This window comes from Myotis lucifugus, unplaced genomic scaffold, assembly GCF_000147115.1.
Source record: "Myotis lucifugus unplaced genomic scaffold, Myoluc2.0 scaffold_95, whole genome shotgun sequence".
Classification (NCBI taxonomy): domain Eukaryota; kingdom Metazoa; phylum Chordata; class Mammalia; order Chiroptera; family Vespertilionidae; genus Myotis; species Myotis lucifugus.
Genome location: NW_005871143.1, coordinates 991,257 through 1,014,078, shown reverse-complemented (window position 1 = coordinate 1,014,078; position 22,822 = coordinate 991,257). Strand labels below are relative to the sequence as shown.

Here is a 22,822-nt window from a genome sequence, read left to right as displayed (position 1 = left end):
AGGTGTGTGTCCTGCAAACAGCTGGGTCGCCACCCAGGTACACACCCAGGTGGCGGCTGGGATGGAGGTAAAGGATGGCATCAAGCTCATGAAGGCATCCTGTTGTGGCAGAGACTGGTGAGTGTTCAACAAACCAGCTTCCCTGTCTTCACCGACAAACAGGTTGGCATTTCCCAGCTTTACCTGCATTAGGTATGTCCATGTGACTGAACTCAGGCAAAGGGAACATGAAAGAGAGTGACCTACGGCGCTTCCATTAACAAACCTCCACTGAGATCATTCCCTCTCTTCCTTCCCCCAACTGCTGGCCCAATTGCTTTAGAAGCTCCAAGGTCTCCCAACCGTAGAGAACGGCTGAGCTATGAGATGAAGGACTCTCATCGGGGAATCACCATCATGGGGATACCTCCACCCTCCTGTGGAACACCCTAAGTGAACTGTAACAGGACTGAGAGTCAGGGTTGTTTCTGCCTACAGCATCCCTACCCTCCGCACCATCGCCTCTTTGTCGCATTTCTGGGACAGGCCCTCTGTGTTCCCTACTCTGATTAATCCCCAAGCTTGGTTTGTCCTCAAACCCAATGGCCCCGTACCACTGAGACGGTATAGTGCTCTAGTTTTTCCATTTATTTCCCCTTCCTTCACTGTGGTCAGTAGATTTAACACTAGAAAGCCCTCTTAATCCTTTGAACGTACTTGGGGAGCTGGATAAATAAACGTGTGAAATCTTCACCTTACTCTGAGTGTCATCCTAAGCCAGTAGGGCTCTGTGTATCTCGGACATCACCTACAAGTCGAGCACAAGATCTTCTGTTGCTCATTTTTCTCTTTCCTAGGAGGCTTTTTCCTAAAATTTCCAGTTTTTGTTAAGCAGGTTAGGGTCACAGAAGTATGTGTTCTGGATAAGGAAACTGGGACCATAAACACTTTTATGACAAAATTTACAGAAGTGACATCACTTGACTTTTGTTCAAAGCAGCGTGCTCTTTTCATTTTCTTATTCATTCAATTTACTTGTCAGGGAAAAGGGGAGAAGAGAATATGAACAAGGGAAGATGAGAGTGAAGAAGGGAATTTGTAACCACTCCCCACCTCTTGCTCTCTAAATATCTCCTGTACTTCATTATAATGTTATTATAAGGCACAATAAATACTCTATAAATTAACATATAACTTTAAACAAACTTTGTCTAATCCAACCCTAAAACTTGGCTTTCTACCCTTGTTCCTTCCACAGTGATTTTCTGGCACTTTCCACATTCATCTCTTTGTTGCCTCTCCAAAAGGTCCACTAGGTTAAATGATCATGCACGTCCTCATCCTACATAATAAAAGGCTAATATGCAAATCAACTGAACGGCGGAATGGCCGGTCGTTATGACGCACACTGACCACCAGGGGCAGACGCTCAATGCAGGAGCTACCCCTTGGTGGTCAGTGCGCTCCCACAGGGGGAGCACTGCTCAGCCAGAAGCCGGGCTCACAGCTGGCGAGTGCAGAGCAGTGGCAGGAGCCTCTCCCGCCTCCACAACAGTGCTAAGGATGTCCGACTGCTGGCTTAGGCCCGCTTCCCTGGGGAGCGGGCCTAAGCCATCAGTTGGACATCTCTTTAGGGCTCCCGGACTGCAAGAGGGTGCAGGCTGGGCTGAGGGACCCTCCTGAGTGCACAAATCTCGTGAACCGGGCCTCTAGTAAAAAATAAAAGAATTAATCTGTTTGATACATGTGTACTACCTCTTCGACAAAGAGAAGCCTAATAGGCTTCCCAATCCTGACAGAGCTCTGCTGAGGGTCACAGGGCAGGGATTCTGCCTGCCTTCACCTTGCAACATTTTTGAGAATAAGTTGAAATGGTTCCCTCAGTTCAGGATGTGATTCCCACTTGTGCCACCACAAGAAAGCAAGGCGCCCATTTTAGTAAATGCACTAGAGCCATGGTTGGAAAACTGCGGCTCGCGAGCCACATGCGGCTCCCCGGCCCCCCGAGCGTGGCTCCTCCACAAAACACCATGTGCAGGCGCGCACGTACAGTGCGATTGAAACTGTGTGGCCCATGTGCAGAAGTCAGTATTTTGTGGAAGAGACGGTATTTTGTGGAAGAGCCACAATGAAGGGGCCAAAGAGCCTCATGCGGCTTGCGAGCCATGGCGCGCCGAGCCGCAGTTTGCTGACCACTGCACTAGAGTCAAAAGCATCAGGCACTCTGAGAAGGGAGAAAAACTGACTGGCACATATGAGCTGTGGAAAGAACACTGGATAAAGTGAGTATTTTTATATGGAATGAACCATTGACTACAATTACAGTTTTGAAATACGTTCTCTATGAAAAAACACTAAAGTCTATATAAGCTTATAAAGGACATAAAAAGATTCTTTATCCTGCCAGTTTGAATACATGTGCTTCCACAGCAGGCCCATAAAGGGGGCCTCAGGGTCACATTGCCAGTGTCCACTCTACAAAAGATGTAATTTCTTTTCACATTCTGCACAAAACATCTATTCATATTATGAAACACACTGCCATTTAAATCACATTTTAAATATACCATATGAAAATCACATTTCATGGAATCTTCTCATCACTAAAAAGGTATTTGAGCCCTGGCTGGTTTGGCTCAGTGGATAGAGCATTGGCCCGCAGACTAAATGGTCTAGGGTTCAATTCCGGTCAAGGGCACTTACCTCAGTTGCAGACTCAATCCCCAGCCCTGGTCTGGGCACATGCAAGAGGCAACCAATCACTGTGTCTCTCTCACATCGATGTTTCTCTTTCTTTGTCTCTCCCCCTTCCTTCCACTCTCTTTAAAAATCAATGGAAAAATATCCTTGGGTGAGGATTAACAACAACAAAAATATATTTGAATATTAAATTTACATGCTGCAAAAGCTACATTCAATGCTCAATTCTGGACTAGAATCAGAACCACCACAATTTCACATTTTCAAAAATATCAAGTGACTTCCATTTACACTTAACCATAAAAGGAGTTAATTTTCTCTGCAGTTGCCTATTGTCAATAAAATATTTATTTAGCCTAATCACTGATTGGCATCAAAACCAAGCAAATCAAACAGCACAATTTAAAAATGGGCAGAGGAACTGAGTAGACATTTTTTCAAAGAATACATACAGATAGCCAACAGGCACATGAAAAAAATGTTCATCACTAATTATTAGGTAAATGCAAATCAAAACCACAATGAGAAATCAACTCACACCTGTTTGACTGGCCATTATAAAATAAAATAAAAAAGACAAGAAATGAGTGTTGGAGAGAATGTGGAGAAAAGAGAACCCTCGCACACTGTTGATGGGAGTGTAAATTGGTACAGGCACTATGGAGATTCCTAAAAAAATTAAGATGCATCATATAATCCAGCTCTTCCGATTCTAGGTATTTATTTGAAGAATCTGAAAAGAGTAATTTGAAAATATATTTGCACCCCTATGTTCACTGCAGCATTATTTACAATAGCTAAGATATGAAATCAACATAGGTGTCCAATTATGTATGAATATATAAAGAAGACCTGGTATATTTATATAATGGAATACTACTCAGCCATAAAAAAAGAATGAAAACTTGTATTTTGGGACAACATGGATGGACTCTGGAGGTATTATGCTAAGTGAAATAAGTCAGATGGAGAAAGACAAACACCACATGATTTCACTCACATATGGAACCCAAAACCAAAACAGACAAACAGAATAAAACAAAAACAAACCATACATACAGAGAAGAGATTAGTGGTTACCAGAGGGAAATGGGGTTGGGGGTTGCAAAATGGGTCAAGGGGGTCAACTGTATGGTGAAGGAGGCAACTAGACTTTTGGAGGTGATCACTGTGTAGCGTACAATTGCCCAATTACAATGTTGTATACCTGAAACTGGTATGCCACATACCAATTTTACCTCACTTAAAAACAAGGGATGAGGACTCACTTGTCAGGAATAATTTTAAATGATGACAGAGAAACGGAGATCTTCAAAGGTCTTTAATATGTAAATCCAATTACTGCCGGCAATAATTAAACATGTATGCCCAGTGAGCACAAGGTGAATATACCCACGCTTTTGCCCCCTACCCTGACGTTACCCAAGCCCCAGGGTGAACTCCAACTCTATGGTCACAATTACTGATGAGGAGCTACTAGCGTGCTGCACAGAGAAAATGTCATCTTTGACCTATAGGTGGAAATCTGTGAAATAACTGATGAAAACAAGGGAATAAAGGCTACAGAGCTCTTTCCTAAATAGCATAGAGTGAAGGACAAGCCCAAGAGCAGAGAATAACAACACAGCCAAGCCTGTACGGAAGAGCATCAATTAAGGGTCTGCTCAGTGGGCAGCATTATATAAAACAGTCAAAAAGACCTAAAGACTGGGAGCTTGAAACGTAAGCACCCAAACTTACTTCTCAATTTATTTTTCTATAAAGTTCATTGTGCTTTTATGGTATTTAAATTTTCATGTTTGAGACCTGTGGAACCCAGGGACCTCTAGCCTGACAAAGTTAAAGGCCTATGTGTGGACTTTTCCTAAGTAGAATGGCGATTTCATAGAGAGGAGTTTTTGTTGTTGTTGTTTTCAACTTTTATTTTTTTTTTTAAATTTCTTTATTAAGTTACTACGTATGTGTCCTTATCCCCACATTACCCCCCATCCCCCTCGACTCATGCCCTCACCCCCCTGTTGTCTGTGTCCATTGGTTAGGCTTATATGCTTGCATATAAGTCCTTTGGTTGATCTCACCCCTTTACCCCCACCCTCCCCTACCTTCCCTCTGAGGTTTGACGGTCTGATCGATGCTTCTCTGTCTCTGGATCTGTTTTTGTTCATCAGTGTTGTTCATTATATTCCATAAATGAGTGAGAGCATGTGATATTTATCTTTCTCTGACTGGCTTATTTCACTTAGCATAATGCTCTCCAGTTCCATCCATGCTGTTGCAAATGATAAGAGTTCCTTCTTTTTTACCGCAGCGTAGTATTCCATTGTGTAGATGTATCACAGTTTTCTAATCCTTTCATCTACTGATGGGCACTTAGGCTGTTTCCAAATCTTAGCTATGGTGAATTGTGCTGCTATGAACACAGGGGTGCATATATCCTTTCTGATTGGTGTTTCTAGTTTCTTGGGATATGTTCCTAGAAGTGGGATCACTGGGTCAAATGGGAGTTCCATTTTTAGTTTTTTGAGGAAACTCCATACTGTTTTCCACAGTGGCTGCACCAGTCTGCATTCCCACCAGCAGTGCATGAGGGTTCCTTTTTCTCCACATCCTCACCAGCACTTGTCGTTTGTTGATCTATTGATGATAGCCATTCTTACAGGTGTGAGATGGTACCGAAGAGTAAACTTGACATCTTTATCAAGTAGAGACAATGCCAACTTGAAAAATACTCTGACACTGTTCATGCTTCTATTAGGAAGAGAGCAACACCATCCCTCCTTTTTACTTATTTTTTTAAAATATATTTTTATTGGTTTCAGAGAGGAAGGGAGAGGGATAAAGAGACAGAAACATCAATGATGAGAGAGAATCATGGATCAGCTGTCTCTTGCATGCCTCCTACTGGGGATCAAGCCTGAAAACCGGGCATGTGCCCTGACCGGGAATCTAACAGTCACCTCCTGGTTCACAGGTCAATGCTCAAGCACTGAGCCATACAGGCCAGGCCCTTCTTTTTATTGGAAGGACAGAGACCCCTTAGGTAGGTCTGACTGGTCATCTATAAATTCATGCAGTCCAGCTCAAGTGGGCTTTCCTGCTCCATGCTTCACTGTAGGCAGACATTATGTTTACACTCTTTTTAATTTCCTTCTTTATCTAAAATATATAATTCTTCAATGTGGGCAGTGATATCTGCTGAATGAACTGTTTCAGTTATGAACACCAGCATCACCTCTCTTGTAAGCTTGACCCAAGAATCATGACTCCTCCGTCTTCATGCCCCACATCTGTCAATCACTAACTTCTATGATTCTACCTCTGCAAATGGCTTGGGGTATGTTGCTGCTTCTTCCTTTACTGACCCCCCCCCCACACCCCAGGCCCCAAATACATAGGCTCTCATTACTTTTAACTCCTAACTCACCTACCTTCATCTCTCCCAACTCCAGCCACCCTGGATACCTGTCGCCAATTTCACATCTATATCATGCCACTGAGTCACTTCCTTGAACAAGAACTTATAACACTATCACATTACCTTCAAACTCCTCTGCCTGGTCTTAATGAGCCTCTACTCTGTCTTCCCCACAGTTTTCCAACTTGCTTTCATCCATCTCTCCAGCAAAAATGCACACATCACTCAGGCAGCCTCCCTAACACATCCCACCTGGGCTGTCTGCATCCTTTCCTTGGGCCTTTGTTCCCGCACCTAGAACAACCGCTCAGTGTGCCCCACCCCTCATCTCTCCACCACCATTCAAGATACAAGTCAAGTTTTCTTTCTCCTATGAAACTTTTCCTGACCACTCCAATCACCAGCTCTCTCTCCTCCTCCTCCTCAATGCTCACTCAGCCCAGAGTTGCCTCCACCACCATTGCAACTTCTTAGTTGTATACTGTCATGTATTGCTCTGTAATTGCTTCTTGTGGATTGGTATTGCATCTTCAACTAGAGTTTCATAATGTTACTTTCAGATTTACAGAGAGTTAAAAAAATAGCACCGAGTTTCTTTGTGCTCTTCACCCAGCTTGCCCTTATGTTAATTTCTTACATAACCAAAGAACAATGATCAGAGCTAGAAAATTAACCGTGTTCAATACTACCAACGAACTATAGAATTCATTAGGATTTCACCAGGTTTTCCACTAATGTCCTTTTTCTGCTTCAGGATCCAATATAGGATTTCATGTTGCATGTGGATGTCCTCTTTAGTCTCCTCCAACCTGTGGCAGGTCCTTAGTTCTTCCTTACCTTTAAAGACCTTGACAATTTTGAAGAGTACTGGTCAGCTATTTTCTAGAATGTCAACTTGGAGGTATCTGATATTTTCTTGTGATGACAGTGAGATTATACATTGTTGGGAAGGATACCACTCAGGTGATGTGCCCTTCTCAGTGCTTCATATGAAGGGGCACATGTCAGTATGTATTATTGGTGATGCTAACCTTGATCACTTAGTTAAGGTGGTGTCTGCCAGGATTCTCCAGTTAGAGTTATATTTTTCTCTTCATAACTACAAAAAAATTTTGGAGGGAGATATTTTGAAACTCTACAAATATCCTGTTCCTGCTTAAGATTTTGCCCACTAATTTTAGCAACTATCAGTGGAACTTTCCTATAGCAATTATTACTATGGGTGCTAATAATGCTTTTCTATTTCTCTCAGGTTTATTTGTTAATTAATTAAAATTCCTCTGTAGGAAAGTTGTCTCTTTTGCCTCATTTATTTATTTAGTCAGTTATTTATTTACATACTATGGACTCAATGATATTATTCCCTGTTATTCTTTGTTACAATCCAATGTTTATTTCATTATTCAAGTTGGTCTAACCCTTAGCTAGATTTTATAGCACGTCAGAGCAGATGTGACCATGCATTAAACTTCTTAAACATTGTCCCTCACGTCAAAGACAATGATAGGCACACAATAGGTATCTAATTGATTTATTCATTGATTCATTCAACAAATTATATGTTAAGGGAGTTGTCTTAGGTGCTACAGTTACATTTTTACTAAATATTGTTGCTAAAACATTTAGTGATTTTTTAAAAAATCATTTTTTTCAAGTGGTTTATAGCCTAGTTAATAGAGACCCATGTTTGTCTGCAAGTCCCTGATAAAAGCATTTAGAGTATAGTGATGGCTTAAACGTGCATATAGTAAACTTTACCTGGAGAAAAGGGGATAGATAAGGTGACAAGTAGGCAGGAAAGACCTTCTGAAGAAGACAGTATGCTATGCCCCCTTTTACTACACTGCTCATTCTATAAAAATATGTAGGCATATAAAATATCTAGAGACAAAACCCATCACACAGTTAGCATGTACAAACTGCCTCTGCATCTTCTAATCTAATTCCTAAAATCAAACCTCATGGACACACTTTTCAGGAAGATTTAATGTAGTAAACATAGACTTCTTATGCAGAGTGGGGCAAAGTAGGTTTATAGTTGTCAGTACACGAAACAATTTATATTCTTATTTATTAAATATGGTATTACTTTCCATACAACGAACTGTAAACCTACTTTTGCCCCATCCTGTATATGACTGCTTTACTAGGAAAACTACAAACGGCTGAGGTAAAAATATCTGAGAAGCCACTTGTCTTACTCCAGTTTTCACATCCAATTTCATAGTTTTCATTCCTTCAAAGGGAATAATGAAGAGCAAACAAAAAGCACCATCAATCAAAGAGAGACTCTCTAAGTTTCTTTACATAACTCAGTTTTCTTGGACTGCCCCTAATGCTCTGAACAAAGCTGTTCTTTTCTCCGTGTGATAGTTCAGCCCTGCAAATGTCCTCAGGAATAATAAACAAACAATTGGGGCACATTTTCTCCCACAAATTACACTCCGCAACATTCTTTACCCAAATCATTTGAATTCCAAACAAGCGCAGACATATCTAAATTACACTGCTGTATTGTAAGAGCTGCTAACAATAGAGAATTTGTATTTTTAGACACTTATTGACACTTAAGTCTGTTAATATTTAACTCCTACTATTGTTCTAAACCATGAATAAGCAAACTCTCTCATGCACACACAAAGTTAGATCATGTACTTTAATTACATTAGTATATGTTTCCCAAAGGAATTTTATTTTCACTGTCTCGTACCACCCTTTTTAATTAATGCCAACGTGTTTTTTCCATCTGGGGATATATACAACAGACGCACATATGTATCGTGTCTGTGGATATCGGCACAAATGTACACACAGTCATGGACGCACACACAAAGACACTTGCATTCATCCCACGGTAGTATCCATTAACAGAATGCCCGAGTTCTTTCAGCATCTGCTTCCTCAATTCCCTGGAAGCTCCCTTTTGAGACTTCTCATGTCCTATTAGCTGATTATTTCTCTGTTGGCAAATCCTTTCCTTTTTTGTAAAACCTGTTGCACACATTGCTCAGTATTTTAAAATTTTGTCCACTAATCCTCCCACGGTCTTATTCTAATATTTATCACAATGGTTACTCCTAGTCCAGAAAAATCTAAAGGATCATACATTTTTATTCAACTGCATTTGTCTACTAGGTTCATTTCTTAAATTTTCCTTCCTGTTCACTTTTATTTACCAAGATCCTGGAATTAAACAGAAGAGTTTTCTGGTCTGCCAACTCACCCTTCCCAAGCCATTCAAAAGGTGCCTTAACATAATTTCTCAGCATAGCACATTCTGATATCATAAATACCAAACCCGATATTATCTTATGCAGGGGGCAAAAGGAGGAGGTGGCTCTAAAAAGACAGATCTATTTCAGTGCCCATACAGCCTGATAATTAGACCACCGGGAAAAGACAGAGAAAAGAAATCACAAAATAGTGCAATGGGATATCAATGGGTCACCAATGGGGCTTTTGGAGCTGAAGTCCACACCGTCTAAACAGCAGAGGTAATCAGAGATAATCCTCCCTTCTTGTTGCCCAATCCCACGTTCCCTGCTGTTTTAATTAGATTATTTTGGAGTCTGCTATTTCTGTCTTACTCCGTTCCCCAAACTGTAATAGAAGTACTGCAGCTTGACTATCACACAGCTGCCAAATTTCACTCCAGAGATGGCAGTATTTCAGTGACAAGCAAAGGATGCTCCCTCTGTGACATCTGAACACCAGCTTAAGGGGTTAAGCATCTGGAATGGGGTTGCCTTTGTGCAGGAAAGGAGAGTTTTATTTTGTTTTATCATCACCACCGGAGGAGCAAGTCCACCTGAGCATGAGAGAGGACACAAACCAAAAACACTTTATGCATCCACTCAAATGCACAGAGAAAATATAAACAGTGACTGGGCTTTCATAGGTTCTTTTCTACAGAGATTTCAAAGGCTTAAAACATCAAGGATGTCAGATGATGATCGTTTGTAGAAGTAAAAGAAGCCCCAGAGAGTAACCCACTCATATTATAGATTCAAAACTTGGAGGCACAGAGTAAGTGAGTACTTGTTCAAAGCCCTCCTGATCCCCAAACCACTCCACCTGAACTTGGGTTCAGCCACAGACCACTCAGGAGATCACATCTCTGTCAGGGGGATCAAACACAGCCCCACAGCCCCAGCTTCTGGGTTTCTTGTTTTATTTGGTTATGTTATTTTGTTTTATCTACCAGAAAAAAAAGAGAGTCCCAAACAAGATGAACCTGAAAAGACCCACACCAAAACACATCGTAATTATGATGGCAAACGTTCAGGACGAACAGAGAATCTTACAGGCTGCAAGAGGGAGACAGAAACTTATGTACAAGAGATCTCACATTAGATTACCAAATGATTTCTCAACAGAAACACATCAGGCCAGAAAGGAGTGGAAGGAAATTTACAAAGTGATGCAAAGCAAGGGACTGAATCCAAGAATAAAAGGCTAAGGGAGTTTATCACTACCAAGCCAGCAATGCAAGAAATGCTAAAGGGACTGGTAAAAAAAAAAGAAATAAAAAGGGAAGAAGGAACACAGGCACAAAAAATAAAAATGGCTACAAACAAGTACCTATCAATAATAACTTTAAACATAAATGGACTAAATGCTCCAATCAAAAGACATCAAATGGCTGAATGGATAAAAAAACATGACCCATATGTATGCTGTCTACAAGACACCCACCTCAGAACAAGGGACTCACACAGACTAAAAGTGAAGGGATTGAAAAATATCTTCCAGGCAAATGGAAATGAAAAAAAAAAAGCAGGGGTAGCAATATTTATATCAGACAAAATAGACCTCAAAGTGAAGGCCATAACAAGAGATAAGGAAGGCCACTTCATAATGCTAAAGGAATCTACACAACAAGAGGATATAACCCTGGTAAACATACATACACCCACACAGGAGCACCCAAATACATAAAAAAAAAACTCCTGGAAGATATAAAGGGAGAGATCAACAACAATACAATCATTGTAGGGGACTTCAATACACCACTGACATCACTGGATAAATCCTCTAGACAAAAAATCAGCAAAGAAATAGCAATCCTAAATGACTCACTAGATCAGATGAACTTAATTGACATCTTCAGAACATTTCACCCCAAAGCCACGAAATATACGTTCTTCTCAAGTGCACATGGGACATTTTCAAAGATAGACCACATATTGGGACACAGGCAAAGTCTTTCCAAATTCAAGAAGACTGAAATCATATCAAGCATCTTGTCAGACCATAATGGCTTAATATTAGAAATAAACTACAATCAAAACAATCAAAAAAATTTAAGCACCTGGAAGCTGAATAGCATGCTATTAAACAATGATTGGGTTACCAAAGAGATCAAAGAAGAAATTAAAAACATCATGGAAACGAATGACAATGAAAACACAACAATCCAAAATCTATAGGACACAGTGAAAGCAGTCCTGAGTGGGAAGTTTATAGCTCTACAGGCCTACCTCAAAAAACAAATAAATCATCTAACTCTACAACTTAAAGAATTAAAAAGAGAGCAAGGAAAGCTCAGAGTGAGAAGAAGGAAGGGGATAATAAAGATCAGAGCAGAAATACATGACACAGAGACCAAAAAAATAATACAAAAGATCAATGAAACCAAGAGCTGGTTCTTTGAAAGGATAAACAAAATTGATGAACCTCTAGCCAGCCTCACCAAGAAGCAAAGAGAAAGAACCCAAATAAACAAAATCAGAAATGAAAGAGACAAAATAACAACAGGCCCCACAGAAATACAAAGGATTGTTAAAAAATACTATGAACAACTCTACTCCAACAAACTAGACAACCTAGATGAAATGGACAAATTCCTAGAAAAATACAACCTTCAAAACTCAATCAGGAAGAATCTAAAAATCTCAATAGGCCAATAACTATGGAGGATATTGAAGCAGTCATCAAAATACTTCCAGCAAACAAAAGCCCAGAGCCAGACGGCTTCACAGGAAAGTTTTACCAAACATTCAAAGAAGAACTAAAACCTATACTCTTCAGACTACTCAAAAAAATTCAAGAGGAAGGAACACTTCCAAGCTCATTCTATGAAGCCAGCATTACCATCATACCAAAAGCAGATAAAGACAACACAAAGAAAGAGAATTACAGGCCAATATCCCTCGTGAACATAGATGTCAAAATCCTCAACAAAATTCTAGCAAATCAGATCCAGCATTACATCAGAAAGATCATACACCATGACCAAGTAGGATTTATCACGGGGATGCAAGGATGGTGCAATATCTGCAAATCAATAAACGTGATACATCACATAAACAAATTGAGAGATAAAAATCACATAATCATATCAATCCATGCAGAAAAAGCATTTGACAAAATCTAACACCCTTTATTGATAAAAACCCTCAGCAAAATGGGAATAGAGGGATCATACCTCAACATAATAATAGCCTTATATGATAAACCTATAGCCAACATCATACTCAATGGGTAAAAACTAAAACCATGTCACCTAAGAACAGGAATGAGACAGGGATGCCCACTTTCACTACTGCTGTTCCACAGAGTACTAGAAGTGCTAGCCATAGCAATTAGACAAGAAGAAGAAATAAAAGGTATCCAAATTGGAAAAGAAGACGCAAAACTGTCATTATTTGCAGATGACATGATACTGTACATAGAAAACCCTAAAGACTCCATCACAAAATTATTAGATTTAATAAATGAATTCGGCAATGTAGCGGGATACAAAATTAACGCCAAGAAATCTATGGCATTTTTATACACCAATAGTGAACTTACAGAAAGAGAGATTAAAAAAACAATCCCATTTACCATCACACCAAAAACATCAAGATACCTAGGAATAAATTTAACTAAGGAGGTAAAAGATCTGTACTCAGAAAACTACAGGACACTGAAAAAAGAGATAGAGGAAGACATAAACAGATGGAAGAACATACCATACTCATGGACTGGGAGAATCAACATCATTAAAATGTCCATACTACCCAAAGCAATCTATAGATTTAATGCATTCCCCATTAAAATACCAATGGCATATTTCACAGACCTAGAATGAACTCTCCAAAAATTCATCTGGAATAAAAAAAGACCCCGAATAGCTGCAGCAATCCTGAGAAAGAAGAACAAAGTAGGAGGGATCTCAATACCAGATATCAAGCTGTATTACAAAGCCACTGTTCTCAAAACTGCCTGGTACTGGCACAAGACCAGACATATAGACCAATGGAATAGAATAGAGAATCCAGAAATCGACCCAAACCACTATGCTCAATTAATATTTGACAAAGGAGGCAAGGACATACATGGAGTCAGGACAGTCTCTTCAATAAATGGTGTGGGGGGAAATTGGACAGATACATGCAAAAAATGAAACTAGACCACCAACTTACAGCATACACAAAAATAAACTCAAAATGGATAAAGGACCTAAATGTAAGACGGGAAACCATAAAAATATTAGAGGAATCCACAGGCAGAAAAATCTCAGACATATGCTGAAGCAATATCTTCACCAATACAGCTCTTAGGGCATTCGAAATTAAAGAGAAAATAAACAAATGGGACTACATCAAAATAAAAAGCTTCTGCACAACAAAAGAAACCACCAACAAAACAACAAGAAAGCCCACTGCATGGGAGAACATATTTGCCAATGTTATCACCGATAAAGGTTTAATCTCCATCATTTACAGGGAACTCATACAACTTAACAAAAGGAAGATAAACAACCCAATCAAAAAATGGACCACGGATCTAAATAGATACTTTTTGAAAGAGGACATAAGGAAGGCCAAGAGACATATGAAAACATGCTCAAAGTCACTAACCATTGGAGAGATGCAAATCAAAACGACAATGCAATACCATCTCACACCTGTCAGAATGGCTATCATCAACAAATCAACAAATGACAATGTTATCACTGATATATGCACATAATCTTCACAGGGACCTGTTATCCTGTCTCACTGTAAAGGCAAAAAAAAAAAAAAGCGGGATGGAGAAGAAATAATATTTCTGAAGAGAAAACAGGAGGAACAGAATATAACTGACAAGTCACAGAAACTATCTTCCCAAATTTTACTAAAACATTTAGTGTAAACTTAAATACCAGTGGTATGTTCCTCATTTTGTCTAAAGAGATGCTCCTTCTTGGCATATAGGAGCATGAGCCTGTTGTTTCTCACTAACTCAAATAAAAGACTATATGACTCTCAAAAAGTTAGGTATATTATTTAGATCTTACAATGATGATGGTTCTTTCAGTAATGAATGAACAACCAGTGATTCACTATTTGAACACCAGTAAGATGAAAGGCACTAATGATACATACTGAGAGGGGTCTTGAGTTGGGGTGGGGATGGCGAAGAAACTAAATGCTCTTCATGTTTCCTTCCGCCTCTAATTAGTACAACATCAAAAGCTATAACACCTAACATTCTAGAATTCAGGAAGCCTATTTAAATACTCCAGCTCACTTGATAAACTCTAAGAAAAAAATAGTCATTTGAAAAGTACCGCAGAATACCGACACTTTGATGTTTCCACTCCTAGTGGTTGCTCACGCTTTGAATGGCGCAGTGCTCCAAACCCCGGAGCAGCCTTCCTGCATTAGAGGGGAGGGAGGCGGTGGCATCCTGCAGGAGGGTCGCAAAGAAAGACACATGGAAGGCTTTGGTATCTACCATCTTCTCATGTATTTTACACATGTAGAGGACAAAATGTTCTCCCTTATTCCAGGAAAGGTAAAATAAGTATGTGAATGTTTGCGCACTGACATGATAAATCATATTATTTATCAGACTTTCAAAGAACAAAATGCTTTCTACAGAAGTCTGGTAAATTACTTTAGAAACGAATATACACCAGAATAGGTTTGAAAAGCTATGCCTACATCTAAAATGCTATGTACTCTTGAATCTCTGTCTCTGCCTTTTTCATTCTGCCATGGAAAACATCATAAAGTGCCTCAAAATGATACTTTCCCCCAAACTGGCTAAGAACTATAGAGGCCACCTTCAGATTGAAGGTACTGGAGTGGAAAAGGAAAGAACATGTCTGGGCTGAAAGGTAATATTTGAGGAGATCTCTATTTTAAATATTTAATGAGTATCAACAGGGTTTACTTCACCATGGAAATGTGCATTGCAGATCCCAGAATGCAGTGTGTGTGTGTGGTTGGGTGGGTTGGGTTGGGTTGGGTTGAGGAAAAGCATATAGCAGAGGGCTAAGCCCCAAGAGAGAGCAGGTGAGCAGGGAGGGACAAAATAGAGAACAAGGAAATGGTTATAAATCCAAAGCCAAAAATGTAGCCTTTACCAAACCCATGCTGAAGGCTGAAGGAAATAAAGAAATCTCTGAATGTGTTTATTACTTAAGAAACCCCTAAAAGCACCCAAATGGGTACAGGATGGAAAAAAAGAACAATCCCACTAACAGGCTGAGTGAAAGGCACCAAATCCTAAAGAGGCCAAGATGTGACGACTAGGCAGACTATTTAGATCTGGAATTTAAATCTGTTTAAAGTTAACTGAATAATGTTACTTATGTTTGTACACAGAAGGCAGAATTACTTACATAATTAACCTCTCTAACAGGAACGATGGTGGATCGGGTAAGAAATGGGATGTAGTGAGTCAAAGTTGGAATAAGGTCAATGCGCTCTGGTGGAGCCACCACCCCAACCCTTCCTGTGGATGGGGGTTGAAAAAGAAAGTAGCACCATATATCATGAGCCACCCACTCTAACATGTTTATGTAGTCATAGAGTAAAACGTATTCATGTCACAATTTCTTAAAATATGAATTGTCAATACCGTACTTAGCTTAGATAACTTAAACTGAGAGATCAATAGCTGTATAATTTTTACTGGGCCTGACAATTGTGCATTCAAGCAAAGTTTTATAGTTGTCTTCTTGCCTCACCTTTATTTCCCTACGTGGTTCCACTGTCGATAGTCACAACCTCACCGCCAGGCCCTGGCTAGTCTCTGGCTTTTCTGCCTTCTGCCTTCCAGATTCACAAGTCTTTCCCCATTGGTGTCTCCAGCTTCTCATTTCAGATGCACTTGCCCCTCCTTTTAGGATGGTCCTGTTCAGCTCCCCTGTTCCCCACACCAGGCTATGAAGCTGTCAAATCTATCTCCCTTACAAATGCAAGCTCCATCAGGACAGGCCTCATGTCTGTCTTGTCCCATTGCATGTCTCCGATGTTTAGAACTGCACCAGCACATGGTAGCTCTCAATAGAGGTATTTGCCTAGTAAATAAATGAGTGATGACTGACTGAATCAGATTAGAATTTAAAGACATTGTCTCAGTTTCTTACAATTCAAAAGCTATGCTTCCCCAATATACTGACACTGTGCTTAAGACCCTATAGAACCCATGTATTGAGTTTTCAAGACTGATGTGGCCTGATCTTGCAGAGAGATTTCCTACACCATTGCAACAAGTGGTTTGGTGATGGAGACCACCGAACATTGCTGGACCACAGGCCCAAGGACACAGCCCGGTGAGCTATGCTGAAATATCCCCACTCTTCAGCCTCCCTGGAGAACCTCATTCTGATAAGTCCTTGCTAGTCAACATGTCCGCATTTCTGCACACCAGCCAGTGATTCACAGCGAGAGAACCATTTCTTCTTCTCTGTTTGAATCCCTACTGATTCTGTATTTGAGGAGGAATCTAAGTGCTTCCCAAATACCAAATGTTCCATATGGTAGTGCAATTGCCATTCTCACTCCCGCAACATTGCGCCTGTCTACCTACACTCACAAGGCACCTCGCTGGAGTTTGGCAGAACATCATGAACTCCTTTTCTGACCTATATTTGCTGACACATTTGTTGTTGTCCCTCCCTTTACAAAATTATTAATTTTGTTGAAACAACATATATATTGGACAAATACAAGTTTTATTTGCTTACTCATCATCGTAATCATTTAGAGGAGAATATTTATGACCCATTAAAGGGGAATTCTTAAGCTAAATTGTCTTAATAAGGAATTCAGATGTTCCTCTTTTACTGAAAAATACAGAGCTGTTTAAACAAACGTGTGGGCCAAAACAATGCAGCATCGACACACACAAGAGTCCCAGAGTGTCTAGTGAAAAACATTAGCTGAAGCCAGACAACTCATCTACTGTTAGTCTTCTTAACACCAAGTAATTCTTTGACCCTTTTTCCTTCAACTTTTCAAGCTTATGATGCAGCTAAAGGTCAAGGGACTTACAATCCCAGTTTTCCCCTTTACGTAGGATAAAGCATGTTTCCTAAGAGCTGGGGTCTCCCATTCTATTTTCTCTTTCACATATTTAGTGAAAGGAAGCTCATGCAGTTATGGGGTGGGGAAATGAGCCTACCACAGTTTTTTTAATCCACTCATCTGCTGATGGGCACTTACGCTATTTCCAAATCTTAGTATTGTAAATTGTACTCCTATGAACACAGGGGTGCATATATCCTTTCTGATTGGTGTTTCTTATTTCTTGGGATATATTCCTAGAAGTGGGATTACTTGGTCAAATGGGAGTTCCATTTTTAATTTTTTGAGGAAACTCCACACTGTTTCTCACAGTGACTGCACCAGTCTGCATTCCCACGAGCAGTGCACAAGGGTTCCTTTTTACATCTACACAATGGAATACTAAGCTGCTGTAAAAAAGAAGGAACTCTTACCATTTGCAACAGCATGGAAGAACCTGGAGAGCATTATGCTAAGTGAAATAAGCCAGTCGGAAAAAGATAAATATCACATGATCTCACTCATTTGTGGAATATAATGAGCAACATAAACTGATGAACAAAAATAGATCCAGAGACATAGTAGCATCGAACAGATCATCCAACCTCAGAGGGAAGGGGGGTGGGTAAGAGATTAACCAAAGGACTTGTATGCATGCATATAAACATAACCCATGGACACAGACAGTAGGGGGGTGAGGGCATGTGCTGGGGGGTGGGAACAGCCGGGGAGAGGCAATGGGGGAAAAAGGAGACTTATGTAATACTTTAAACAATAAAGAATTTAAATTTTAAAAAATAATAAAAAAGAAAGATGAGCTTGGTAGGGCAGCTCACATATGGAGCTGGACAGTTAAACTCGGCAGGCATAGCTCAAAGAGGCCCAAAGCTTGCCTGAGCCCAGGTGCTGGCCACACCTCAGGAGCAAGGTCTGTAACCAGGGCTGTAACCAGGGCCCCACTGGCCGGATGACAGACACCTCTGTGAGCACTGGGTCTCTGACTTGCAGCCTTAGGGCAGGCCGTGTATCCAAGACTGGGATTACTCCGTTTATCCAAATTGAAGACATTTGGAAAGATACTAAAAAATATTTTTTAATTGACATTATACTATAGTCAGGGTCATACTTTGTTTTTGTTTTTTTGTTTGTTTGCTTCTGTCATGACCATTTTCTCATATCATTAGATATTCTTTCGAAATAGGATTTATAATGATTGTCAATATTTCACATATATTTGCCACACCCTATGAAATGAGTACTATTGTTATCTAAATTTTATAAATTTAGACATTGAGATGGAAAGTTAACTTGCTGGGCATCACATCTCAAAAAAACAGCTAGGCTGGAATTTGAGCCCAGAAAGTCTGGAGCCTGGATCTTCCCACTGTGGTTCCCAGCCTCTGCTCAATACAGTGCTGCCACAGTTATATCTAATCATGCTCCCAACATTAGACAGATACGTGTCTGTATGTGTGTGTGCATGTGTGTGTACACACATATGTATGCATAGAGATATATACTCATATGTGTATGTATATATACACCCACATACACATATTTTAACTAATGAGCATACAACTTCAGATCTATGTTTAATATAGGCTGTTTATTAAATACCTTTTTATTCTTGTTAAAGAAAAACTATGTTTTCCAGTGAAAAATTATCGCTATCTAGTAATCTCATGGTCATCTAAAAATACTTGGCTGTAAAAGGAGAAAAACTTAAAATTCCCTAGGACCTATCCATACCTTCTTGATTTAGTATATTTCTCAAATGTCAAAAACTGGTAATGTACACATGTTGCTATCTACAGCAGGAAGGTTCTTAAAAATGGTATGATTTATTAATAAATGCCCTCCCCTGAAAACCATGGGGATCCCATGTCTCATATTCAATTGGCAATGACTTTTTTGTTTTCAAAATTCTCCATACTGATACAATTGTATGCATAGGCATTCTCATACACTGCCCCTGGAAATAGAAACTAATATGACTTTATTGGAAAGGAATTTAGCAGCAAGTAGCAAACATTTTAAAACTGAAAAACTCTTAAATTCAGCTAATTTACTGCTAAGGAAGTATCCTAAGGAAGCTACAAATACTGGCAATTAATATCCTATCTAATAAAAGGGTAATATGCAAATATACTGAACAGCAGAACAACAAAACAGCCAATCAAAGCATAATATGCTAATGATATGCTAAGGCTGCTCAACCACTCACTATGACGTGCACTGACCACCAGGGGAAAACAGTCAACTGGTCGACAAGTTGCTATGATGTGCACTGACCCCCAGGGGGCAGATGCTCTGACTGGTAGGTTAACTTGCTGCTGGGGTCCAGCCAAACTGGGACTGAGCAAGATGGGACGGACATGCCCTGGAGCCCACCCGCAGTCCCTCCCTAGCCCTGATCATGCACCAGTGGGGTTCCCTCAGCTTGGCCTGTGCCCTCTCACAATCCAGGACCTCTCAGGGGATGTCAGAGAGCCAGTTTCAGCCCAATCCCGCAAGCCACTCCCCTTGGGAGGGCACCAGACGCAGGGCTCATGGCTGGTGAGCGCTGCTACAGCAGCGGGAACCTCTCCAGATCGGGACTGATTGGGCACGAGCCTGCAGCAGGCACAGTAGGGCCGGGATGAGCAGGAGCGGCAGGTAGGAGCTGCAGGCGACACTGGATTGAGGGTTTTGGCCTGTTCCCTGCAGGCCACCCAGAGGGACCCCCACCCATGCATGAATTCATGCACCCGGCCTCTAGTAAAGCTGTAAGAGCATTATTGGTAGCATAAGAGCAAAAAAAAAAATTAGAAGCAAATTAAATGTCCAGCTAGAGAGGATCAATTAAATGTATTGTAGGATATGCATTCAATGGTATGCTATATAATCATTAAAAATATTGTTGCAGATAAATATGTTGCTATGAAAATATGTTCATTATTACATTAAGAGGAATAAAAATGTTAGATGAAAGGTGTTAGAATATATTATAATGTTCCCTACTACCATCTGATGGTAGTTTCTCTAGCTGAATTTATAAACACCATCATCCAAATCATCCCCTTCTTATCAATGTCTTGGCATCCACCTTAATCAGTGATTTCAACATACACAGAAGTTATTTTCTTTCCCATAAGCAAGGAGGGTTCATTTTTATAAAAGAGACAAAAAAAAGAGATAGAGAATATGTGAATCTAGAGATTATGTTTATGTTGTGTGTTGGTGTGTGTGTGTCTATGTATGTGTAGGAGAATGGAGAAAAATATATATATATATATCTCCATCCCCCACTATCTTGGGGACTTTACAATTAAATGATCATTATTTTTAGTTAAAGATTTTGGAGATATTTACCTGTACCATGTGCTTTCATCACAATGGAGAAACATAAGCAGTCGGCTCCTTCCCAGCAGATCTTTTCACATGGATTTTGCTTGGGTAGAAAGTGTGGCAGTAGAAAACTCAGTGTAAAATGCCTAGACCTGTAAGTACAAAAACAACATTCCCTCTGAGTGAGGCAGCTTGCTGTGACCTTCATTCACATTAACTGGTCAGAGAAAAAAGAAACACATGTGCATAATCTCTCTCTCTCTCTCTCTCTCTCTCTCTCTCTCTCTCTCTCTCACACACACACACACACACACACACACACACACCCATCCTATCTCTTGACTTTAGGGGCATCACCAACAAATTAAGCCTGTTCCTTTCCCTCCTTCCCTGCTTAATGATTCAAATTAAGCCTGTTCCTTTCCCTCCTTCCCTGCTTAATGATTCCCAAACGTCAGAGAAATAAAAAAGAGTCATTCTCCAGAAAATTTCAGGAACATCACTGAATCTGATGCTCTCTCTGATTCCTATTAATCCTTTGCACACATCACCCCACTCCATCACACTATTATTGAACAAAAAGCAGAGTCATTGCTGCACCTGACGCTCAAGCACTCTGGTCTCCTAGGCCCCATTGCTGAGCCAACATTGTTCATGGAGGCCATGCTCATACTTCCAGATTCCAGTCCTGTACCATTTTTCCAAAACTGAGCTTGCTACCAACAATCCTGTACTTATTATTACAAAAAAAATTTAAACATTAAATCAACACCATCGTACTTTCCCCAGAGTTTATATGCCCCTAAGTCTTAGCATTGCTCTTTTGGGATGTGACTATCCTTTGATTTTAACTACCAAGTCATACTGAAATCAACATGTTCATATTACAATTAAGGGTAGATTTATAGTTATTTTAGTAAATTAAAAGTACCAACAAATCCCAAATCTGGGAGCCAACACACTAAGGAAAAAACTAAAATCCAAGTCCTGCCTAAATGGCAGTTAAAATCAAGAGCCATATGGAAATCCCTTATTTAAGATACATAAATAAAGAGAGGAATTTCTATACATTATAATATATCTATGGTGTAAAAAAATACTTGTTTACCTATTTACAAGTCTTCATACTGCATATAGATCTTAGAATCACTAACACAAAATAGATATGAGCATATATCAAAGTTATTAATGGGTCACATATTGATTTCCCTTCTGTATACCTGCATAAATGTAGGTATGTGTGCACACTGTTCTGATTATGCCTCTGTGCTTTTGCGCATGCCACACCCTTCGATTAGCATAGTTTTCCACTGAGCTCAGATTCTTACCCTAGCCCCCAGGCCCAGTGCAATTCAGCCTTCATGCTCTTTGCCAGCCTGCACTCCAGCTTTTCTATCTTACTTTTAAGCCTTTAAAAGCACCTTGTTCTCCTAGCCCTCACTGCTGAATAACCTAGTCCTCTTCCTGAATAACCCACCTTCTTCATCAAGTGACCTTGTATCATTTTCTCCTTCTGCTCTCAGCTCAGCCCTGTTCTCAGGGAGCCTTTCCCGACCTCCTTAGCCAGGTCACTACCTTCTCCATACTTTTATAGAACCATTTCCCTGTGTTATACTGGCCACTTTTGAGGTTTTACATTTTTTGATAGATTCATTGATTGATGCTTGTTTCCGCCACTAATTAGTAAACTCTACGAAGGCAGAACACATGTGCTCTTGTCTACCCTTTTATCCTCAATAGTCAACACAATGCTTGGCACATTATCGGCACTCTATAAAAATCTGCTGAGTGAATAAATGAGGGAGGGAGGGAGGGAAGAACAACCCTTATCATAATTAGTGTTTGTTGAATTAATCTGCTGATGGCTTTTCAACACAGAGGATAAGGTCTGCATTCCTTTGAACAGCATGCAAGGCTCCTGGACCTGACCCCATCCAGCTATGCAGCTCCTCCAGCTTCACTTGACCCTCAGCACCTTGGAATCCCTGTAGCTCCCTGACCAACCCTGCCTGGCTCCCACGCATCTCCACACTCTGGTCTATTCTGTTCCCGCTGCACAGCACCTCTTCAAACCCAGACTCATTCTTCAAGTCTCAGTGAGGGCTGCTCTTCTGTGAAGACCTCTCAACTACCT

General features: G+C 40.2%; 1 protein-coding gene across 7 annotated transcripts in view; it reads right to left on the bottom strand.

The window, feature by feature from the left end:
- Window positions 1–22,822, bottom strand: part of ATXN1 (ataxin 1) — a 403,499-nt gene that overhangs the window by 227,463 nt on the left and 153,214 nt on the right. For 6 of the 7 annotated variants that reach the window (XM_023756489.1, XM_006091750.3, XM_014458390.2 and 3 more), the window contains one exon: window positions 20,713–20,840. The exons of the other annotated variant lie outside the window; for it this stretch is intronic. The gene's annotated coding sequence lies outside the window, so the exon portion shown is untranslated. The remainder of the gene's footprint in view (window positions 1–20,712; window positions 20,841–22,822) is intronic. 7 annotated transcript variants of the gene reach the window in all.